The sequence below is a fragment of the Saccopteryx leptura genome, chromosome 1 (assembly GCF_036850995.1).
Source record: "Saccopteryx leptura isolate mSacLep1 chromosome 1, mSacLep1_pri_phased_curated, whole genome shotgun sequence".
NCBI classification, from domain to species: domain Eukaryota; kingdom Metazoa; phylum Chordata; class Mammalia; order Chiroptera; family Emballonuridae; genus Saccopteryx; species Saccopteryx leptura.
Window position 1 is genome coordinate 87,782,723 of NC_089503.1, and position 8,186 is coordinate 87,790,908.

Sequence of the window (8,186 nt, forward strand, 5' to 3'; positions counted from 1 at the left end):
CTGCTTTGATACTAGTAATGTTGTTTTAAAAATTACAGTATCCCCCTTCCCCATGGCCGCAGTCAGCAGGCCAGCATGACCCTGCCACTCACATGTGCATGAGCCTCACTCCCTAGCTCACACACACGTTCCACCCAGCCACAAGCCACCTTTGCCACCTCCCGAGGGAAAGCTAGAGATGAAAGCTGGACACCTGCCCACTGTGAAAGCGGGTGGAGTGTGAATCGTGCAGAAACACCCAAATTCTGGGGACACCAAAGAAGAGAGAAAGGACAGCCAAGAATGGGAGAGCTTAAACCCACTGTCCAGTGTTATTGCGATGGGCAACAAAGATTCCACCACCCCTTCTCCCCTGTGGCTCACCAGAAACCCCATTCCTCCATGAACAAGCATTCCTCCTGGAGAACCCAGCATATCCAGCAGCCTTGCAAATGAACAGAGAAGACCCAGCGCCATCCCCAGCCATTCCTGGTTTCCCAACATTTGGTATTTCCCCGACATTTGAAGAATTGCATTTTCTTCAAAACACTTTTCCATTGGGAAATCTAAGGCAAAGCAAAGCATCCTTTCTTTGCTTTACATTTCCCTATAGCAGTGGTTCTCAACCTTTCTAATGATGTGATCCGACCCCGCAATACAGTTCCTCATGTTGCGGTGACCCCAAACCAAAAAATAATTTTGGTGGCTACTTCATAACTGTAATTTTGCTACAGTTATGATTCGGAATGTAAATACCTGATATGCATTATGTATTCTCCGATGGCTTTAAGCGACCCCTCTGGGGTTGCGACCCACAGGTTGAGAACCGCTGCCCTATAGGAAGGTAGAAACAGACCACAAATCTTGTTTCCAAGGAGTTCTGGTTGCTGTGTGAGAATCACTGTGCCCTGAGCGAAATGAAGTTCACAGTTTAGCTTTTGTTCTATTTTTTTTTTAAATTTATTGGGATGACATTAGTTAATAAAGGATTCTGAGGATCCAGGCTTGAAACCCCGAGGTCACTGGCTTGAACAAGGGTCATTGGCTCAGCTGGAGCCCCCTAGTCAAGGCACATATGAGAAAGCAGTCAATGAACAACTAAAGTTCCTTAACTATGAGTTGATGCTTCTCATCCTCACCTCTCTACCTTCCTGTCTGTCTGTCCCTGTCTCTCTCTCTCTCTCTCTCTGGCTAAAAAAGAGAATACTGATTTTAATGAAGCCCCTGCATTTCTTCTAAAGAAGATATCTTATTTCCTATTCTTAAGCATTATCAAAGGAAGAGTATATTTGATGGGCTATATTAGTGTACCTGTGTGAACATAGAAGAAGTTAAAGGAGTAAATACCATAGTCTCATGACTGTTAGGTGTCATTGACTGATTTTGGTATTTCTGAAAGCTTTGAGTTCAAAAGAACTGGAAACCAGGAAGTCTAGTTTATCAGAATTATGGTGCCATGTTCTGTGGTGTTTCTCAGTTGTGTTATAAAATAAGGATATTTCTTTTATTGGCAAATAAGCTTTTCCCTAATTTGTGAGAAACAAAACTATTTTAAAAGACTGTATCATAAAATTTTTTTCTCATGACTTAAAAATAATTTTCATGTCTTTAAAGGGTTATAAGGATTAACTGAGATAATATACATAAGCATTGTCCCTGTCATGTAAGCATTTAGCTAACTTAGCTTTTAAATAAATTAGATAAAAATTGAACTAATGAAACAAATTACTAAGAAATTTTAAAATATGATTAATGAAGCGTCCTTTAGATAAGTTTTTGTCTAGTTTTGTAATTTAATTAAAAATTCATATTAAAGTTCTTAAACTTGGATGTCTAAAGTTATAATGGATTTTCAGAAAATAGTGTAATTGCTTTGTTGCATATGTTGGTGAGATTAGGAGGTGGGATATAGACAATGGTAAATAGCTCCTCTTGGGGCCCAATGGTATTTGACCTTTCCCAGAGCTAAGTCAATGGCAAACCTTTGAAAGGAGGTCTAATATTAAAAACTCTTATTTTTCTTCTTAGCTCACAATTCCTTTAGATTCCTCTGAATAGAGAGAAGAGTGAAAATTTATCCTTCAATCTTTTCTCTTGCCTTTATTTCCATTTTGATTGGGCTGATTCAGTTAAGTAAGTTCAAATGTATGCATCTTGGGTGCAAGACCTCATGTTAGCGAGGGAAGATGTCTTCTTGCCATTATAGAAGGAATATAAAGAGGGAATTCAATCCTTTTGGAAGTAGTTCTTTTTTTCTTTCCTCCCTTCCTCCCTCTCTTTCTCTCTCTCTCTCTCTCTCTCTTTCTTTCCTTTCTCTCTCTCCTTCTTTCTTTCATAATGGCTACTGTATATTGAGGATTCATTGTGTGCCAGGCACAGTACTAGATTCTTTAAACAATTAAGATGTGTTATGGGCTGAATTGTGCCCACATGAAATTCACATGTCAAAGTTGTAATCCCCAGAATGTGAATGTATTTGGAGATAAGGCCTTTAAAGAGGTAATTACAGTAAAATAAGATTATATGAGCCCTAACTGAATATATAAATCATCCTTAAAAGGAGATTAGGACACATACGGAAAGCGGCTCGTGAAAATGAAGAAGATGGCCTTCAGGAAGTCAAGATGAGAAGCTTCAGAAGAAACCAAATCCTCCAACATCTTGTTCTTGGACTTCTAGCCACTAGAACTGTGAGGAAACAAATTCCTGTTGAGGCCACCTAGCCTGGTACTTTGTTATGGCAGCCCTAGCAAACTAATGCAAGGTGCTAGTTATTTCAGAGAATACTAGCTCTACTTTCAGTAACTTCAAAATAAAGTTTGAACATGGTTCGACTTATCTCCTTAGCTTGTGCTTTGGAGCAATTGTCCTACCTATTAAGCTGTGTTAACATTTTTAAAAATTGCATGGGCTGCTATCCAGCATAAGAACTATAACTTTTGAGTTTTGTTTGAGAGTTTATCTTACTTGGTTTTACTCAGCTGCTCAGTTTTAATAATGTACAAGAACTTCTGTTTTTTTGCACTTAGTAAAAATATTGCATGAAGGTAAATGGTACTGTAATTAATATTTTACCCACTTGTTGAATTTTGTGTACCTAAATTTTAGAGTGTAGGGTTTGAGCTCCTTATCCTTTTTGCCCTCATGATGATAATGTCATAACAGGTATTCATTATGTTGGACAAATAGATAAAAGTCAGATGTTTTATTAGGTTTCTTTATTGCTTTATTTAACTCAAAATCCTATGAGATTTTATCCCTATTTTCTTTATATGGGGATTTAGGATCTGTGAAAAAAAACATAGATTGCTGGAGATAATAGGTGGTTTTCTGTGAATTGTATATGGTCTAGGTGGGAATAACTCCAAAATATTTACCTTTTTAATGATTTTATTTATTGATTTTAGAGGAGAAAAGAGAAGGCAGTGGGGAAGAAGCGGGAAGCATCAACTCGAAGTTGCTTCTTGTATGTACCTTGACCGGACAAGTCCAGGGTTTTGAACCAGCAACCTTAAGTGTTCTAGGTCAACACTTTATCCACTGTGCCACCACAAGTCAGGTTTAATCTGTTAAACCACATTTCAGTTTTTACTTTCCTACTTACGTTTGGAAATAATATATCTCTGTTTTTTTACCTTCTTAACATAAACTGGAACTGTATAATTTATTATTTGATTGCCCTCTTGCTTCCACCTTGGTCATTTCCAATATTCTGCCTGAAGAGAGCACAAGGAACTGGAACTGAATAGTTTTTCTCCTAAGAGACGAAGAGGCCCTTTACTTGTTGACTGCCATTCCATAAGTCAAAGGATACTTGGCTGTCTGGTTTGAAGATAGAACTAAGTTTTTTTTCTAGAAGCACAACATTTCAACTAGTATCCCTCACTATATGTAAAATAAATCAGTGCATAGTAGCAGTTGTTAACATTTTGTTTTCAGAATGTTTTACAGTCCTAAAAAATTTTGAGGGCCTCAAAGAGCTTGTGTTCATGTGGGTTGTACATACTGATATCTATCATGTTAAAAATAAAAATTTTAAAATATTTATGAGTTCATTTAAAAGTAAACTTTTAAAAAAAACAAAGCAATACACACTACATATTAAGGTAGCACTTCTTATGAAAAATAATTATTTAAAATACTTAGTGAGAACAACGGCCTTGTTTTACATTTTGGCAAAGCTCTTTGATGATCTGGTTTAGTAGGAGATAGCTGGATTCTCCTATCTGCTTCTGCCTCTAGTCCTTTATAATATGTGTGTTGATTTGGTTGAAGTACATAAAGATTCAACCTCTCATAGTATGTATTTGGAAAAGAATTTTTCAGATAATTGTGGATTTTTTTTGATACTATACCAGAACTTGACAAGTGGTAGGTAGTTTCATAAAGATTAGCTGGAGTGTGGAATCTAAAATATTAATGATCTTTTAAATTTTTTAATTTAAATTAAAATTTTAAATGTATTTATATATTTTATATACACAGTAAAATTGAGCAGAAAGTACAGAGTTCCCCTATAACCTCGGTCCCCAAGATGCACAGCCCCCCCCCCCCCATCAATATCCTTTTTTTTTTTTTTTTTTTCTGAAGTTGGAAACAGGGAGGCAAACAGACTCCCGCATGCGCCCGACCACCAGGGGGCGATGCTCTGCCCATCTGGGGCATTGCTCTGTTGCAACCAGGGCCATTCTATTCTAGCACCTGAGGCAGAGGCCATGGAGCCATCCTCAGTGCCCAGGCCAACTTGGCTCCAATGGAGCCTTGGCTGCAGGAGGGGGAGAGAGAGACAGAGAGGAAGGAGAGGGGGAAGGGTGGAGAAGCAGATGGGCGCTTCTCCTGTGGCCCTGGCTGGGAATCAAACCCGGGACTCCTGCACTCCAGGCCAACACTCTACCACTAAGCCAACCGGCCAGGGCCCAATCAATATCCTTTACCAGAACAGTACATTTGTTACAGTTGATGAACCCACATTGACACATCATTATCACCCAAAGCTAATAGTTTACTCTTGGTGTTTTGATGATGTATAATGAAATGTATCCAACATTATAACATACAGAATAGTTATATTGCCCTAAAAATTCTCTGCTCCACCTCTTAATTCCTTCCTCGCAGCTAATCCCTGGCAACCTGATCCTTTTACTGTTCAGTGATCTCTTTGTTTTCTGTTACACCATAGTAAGATCTATTTGGTGAATCTTGTACTTGGCATGTATCTCTTACCCATACATAATCTTGTAACATCATGCTTTGGTCATTTGGAAAATATTTGTTTACTGAATTATGCAGATCTCCCAAATGTTGACACATTTCATTAGTATCAAAAAAACACATTTGTTCTTATTACTTATACTAGTAAGGAAAGTCTAAGTATTAGGAAGCTCTCAAGCTCATGGTGGATACATTTTTAAAATTTTAATTTTTGCTAAAGTTTGATTTTTATCATTAGCTATAAAGTGTCAATTGTCAGACTCACTTCAAGAGAATGACTGCCCAATACTTGTCTATCAGTATTATTTTTTCTGAGTTAATTTTTAGTTTTTAAATTACAGATGACATTTGATATATGACTTTCAGGTTTATAGCATAGTGGTTAGACATTTTTATAACTTGGGAGTTGATTCCCGCCATAAGTGTAGTACCCACATGGCACCATACATAGGATTTGTCAGTATTATTTTGGTCACTTATTTTAAATGCTATTTTATGAAAAAAGCAGCTACTTCTGTTTGCACTTCAATCACACAAAGGCTTTTCATCAAAACGCACTTTTTAAAAAATTTTTATTCATTTTTAGAGAGGAGAGAGACAGAAACGGAGAGAGAAGAGAGACAGAGAGAGAGAAGGGAGAAGCAGATGTGTGCTTCTGCTGGAAGGAGCTGGAAGCATCAACTCCCATATGTGCCTTGACCAGGCAAGCCCAGGGTTTCAAACCAGCGACCTCAGCATTTCCAGGTCGACGCTTTATCCACTGTGCCACCACAGGTCAGGCCTCAAAACACACTTTTGTATGTAGTATAAATACATGTACTTCCAATTTTGTTACATAATGTTAAAATGATGTGTACCCAAGGTTAAATTTAATAAGAATAATTTTACTGCTTCATCAAGAATATTCCAAACAATCTAACTTTAAATTTAAAGGAACTTGAAAAAGAACAACAGTAAGTGAGTAGAAGAAAAGAAATAATAAAGCTCAGAGAATGAATAAATGAAAATGAGTCTAAAAAAATAGAAAAGATCAATGAAACCAAGAGCTGGTTCTTTGAAAAGATAAAAGAGATTGACAAACCTCTAATTAGACTCATCAAAAGAGAGAGAGAAGACCTAAATAAGATCAGAAGTTAAAGAAGAGAAGTAACAACTGACACTAAAGAAATACAAAAGATTGTAAGAAAATGTTACAAGTATTTGCCAATGAATGGGACAATCTGGATAAAATAGGTAAATTCCTAGAAACACATAATCTTCCAAAACTGAATTAGGAAAAATGACAAAATCTGAATAGACAGATTACAACTAGTAAAATTAAAGCAGTCTTTAAACTCCCAACAAAAGTCTGGGACCAGATGGCTTCCCAGGTGAAGCTTACCAAACATTCAAAGAAGAAATACACTTATTCTTCTCACACTGTTTCAAAAAATCCAGGAAGGAAGACTCCCAAGCTCATTTTACAAGACCAGCATTATCCTAATTCCAAAACCAGATAAAACCAAAGAAAATTATAAGCCAATATCCCTGATGAACATTAGATACTAAAATCCTCAACAAAATATTAGTAAACCTGGTCCAGAAACACATTAAAAAGATCATACATTCATACATCATGATCAAGTGAGATTCATCCTGAAGATGCAAGGTTAGTACAATATCCAGAAATCAATAAATGTGATACACTACATAAACAAAATGAAAGATAAAAACCACATGATCATATCAATAAATGCAGTAAAAGCATTTGATAAAATCCCACTCAGTAAAGTAGAAATAGAGGGCACATACCTCAATGTAATAAATTCCATGTATGACAAATTCACAACCAACATCAGACTCAATGGGCAAAAACTACAAGCGTTTTCCTTAAAATCTGGAACATCAGCTTTCACCGGTCTTATTCAACATAGTACTGGAAGCCTTACTCACAGCAACCAGATAAGCCATCCAAATTGGAAAGGAAGAAATAAAACTCATTATTTGCAAATGATATTATATAAAGAGTCCACAAAAAAAAACAACAACCTGATAAGTGAATTCAATAAAGTAGCAGGATAAAAATTAATATTCAGAAATCAGTTGCATTTTTATATACCAATAATGAACTATCAAAAAGGGTAAGAAAACCCATTTACAATTGCATCAAAAAGTAAAATATATAGGAATAAATTTAACCACAGATGGGAAAGACCTGTACTAGGAAAATTATAAGACACCAAGAAAAGAAACTGAAGAACTAAAATAATATGAAGCATGTACCATGTTCATGAATAGGAAAAAGTACTATCACTAAAATGTCCATACTAAAAGCAATCCAGAGGTTCAATGCAATTCCTATCAAGATACCAATGATGTATGTATTTCACGGAACTAGAACGGATATTCCAAAATTTCTTTAGAACCAGATCCAAAATTGCCACAGCAACCTTGAGAAAGAAGAACAAAGTTGGAGGGATCATGCTACCTGATATCAAACTACTATAAGGCCACAATAATTAAAACAGCATGGTACTGGCATAAAAAAAATGACATATGTATCAATGGAACAGAATAAAAAGCCCAGAAGCTGAATTGCATAGCCTGTCATGGTGCAGTGGATAGAACATTGGCCTGCAATGCTGAGGTCGCCAGTTCCAAACCTTGGGCTTTTCTGGTCAAGGAACATATGACGAGCAAACAACCAATGAACAACTAAAGTATAGCAACTATGAGCTGATACTTTTCATACCCTGTCCCTTCCTTTTCTCTCTCTGTAAAATCAATAAATAAAACATTTAAAAAATTAAGAGCCCAGAACCAAACCCACACCTTTATGACAAAGCAAGAACATACAATTTGATGAAGATATTCTATTCAATAAATGGAATGCTGACTGGTGCAGCCACTTTGAAAACAGTGTAATTACCTCAAAAGATTAAAGATGGAACTACCTTGTGACCCAGCATTTCCATTTCTAGGAATATAGCTAAAGAAAACGGAAATACTAATTCAAA

At 36.4% G+C, this 8,186-nt stretch overlaps 1 pseudogene; it reads left to right on the plus strand.

The window, feature by feature from the left end:
• The first annotated feature begins 79 nt into the window (after positions 1–79).
• LOC136395905 (death-associated protein 1 pseudogene) lies at positions 80–3,025 on the plus strand (annotated as a pseudogene).
• Positions 3,026–8,186: the final 5,161 nt, after the last annotated feature.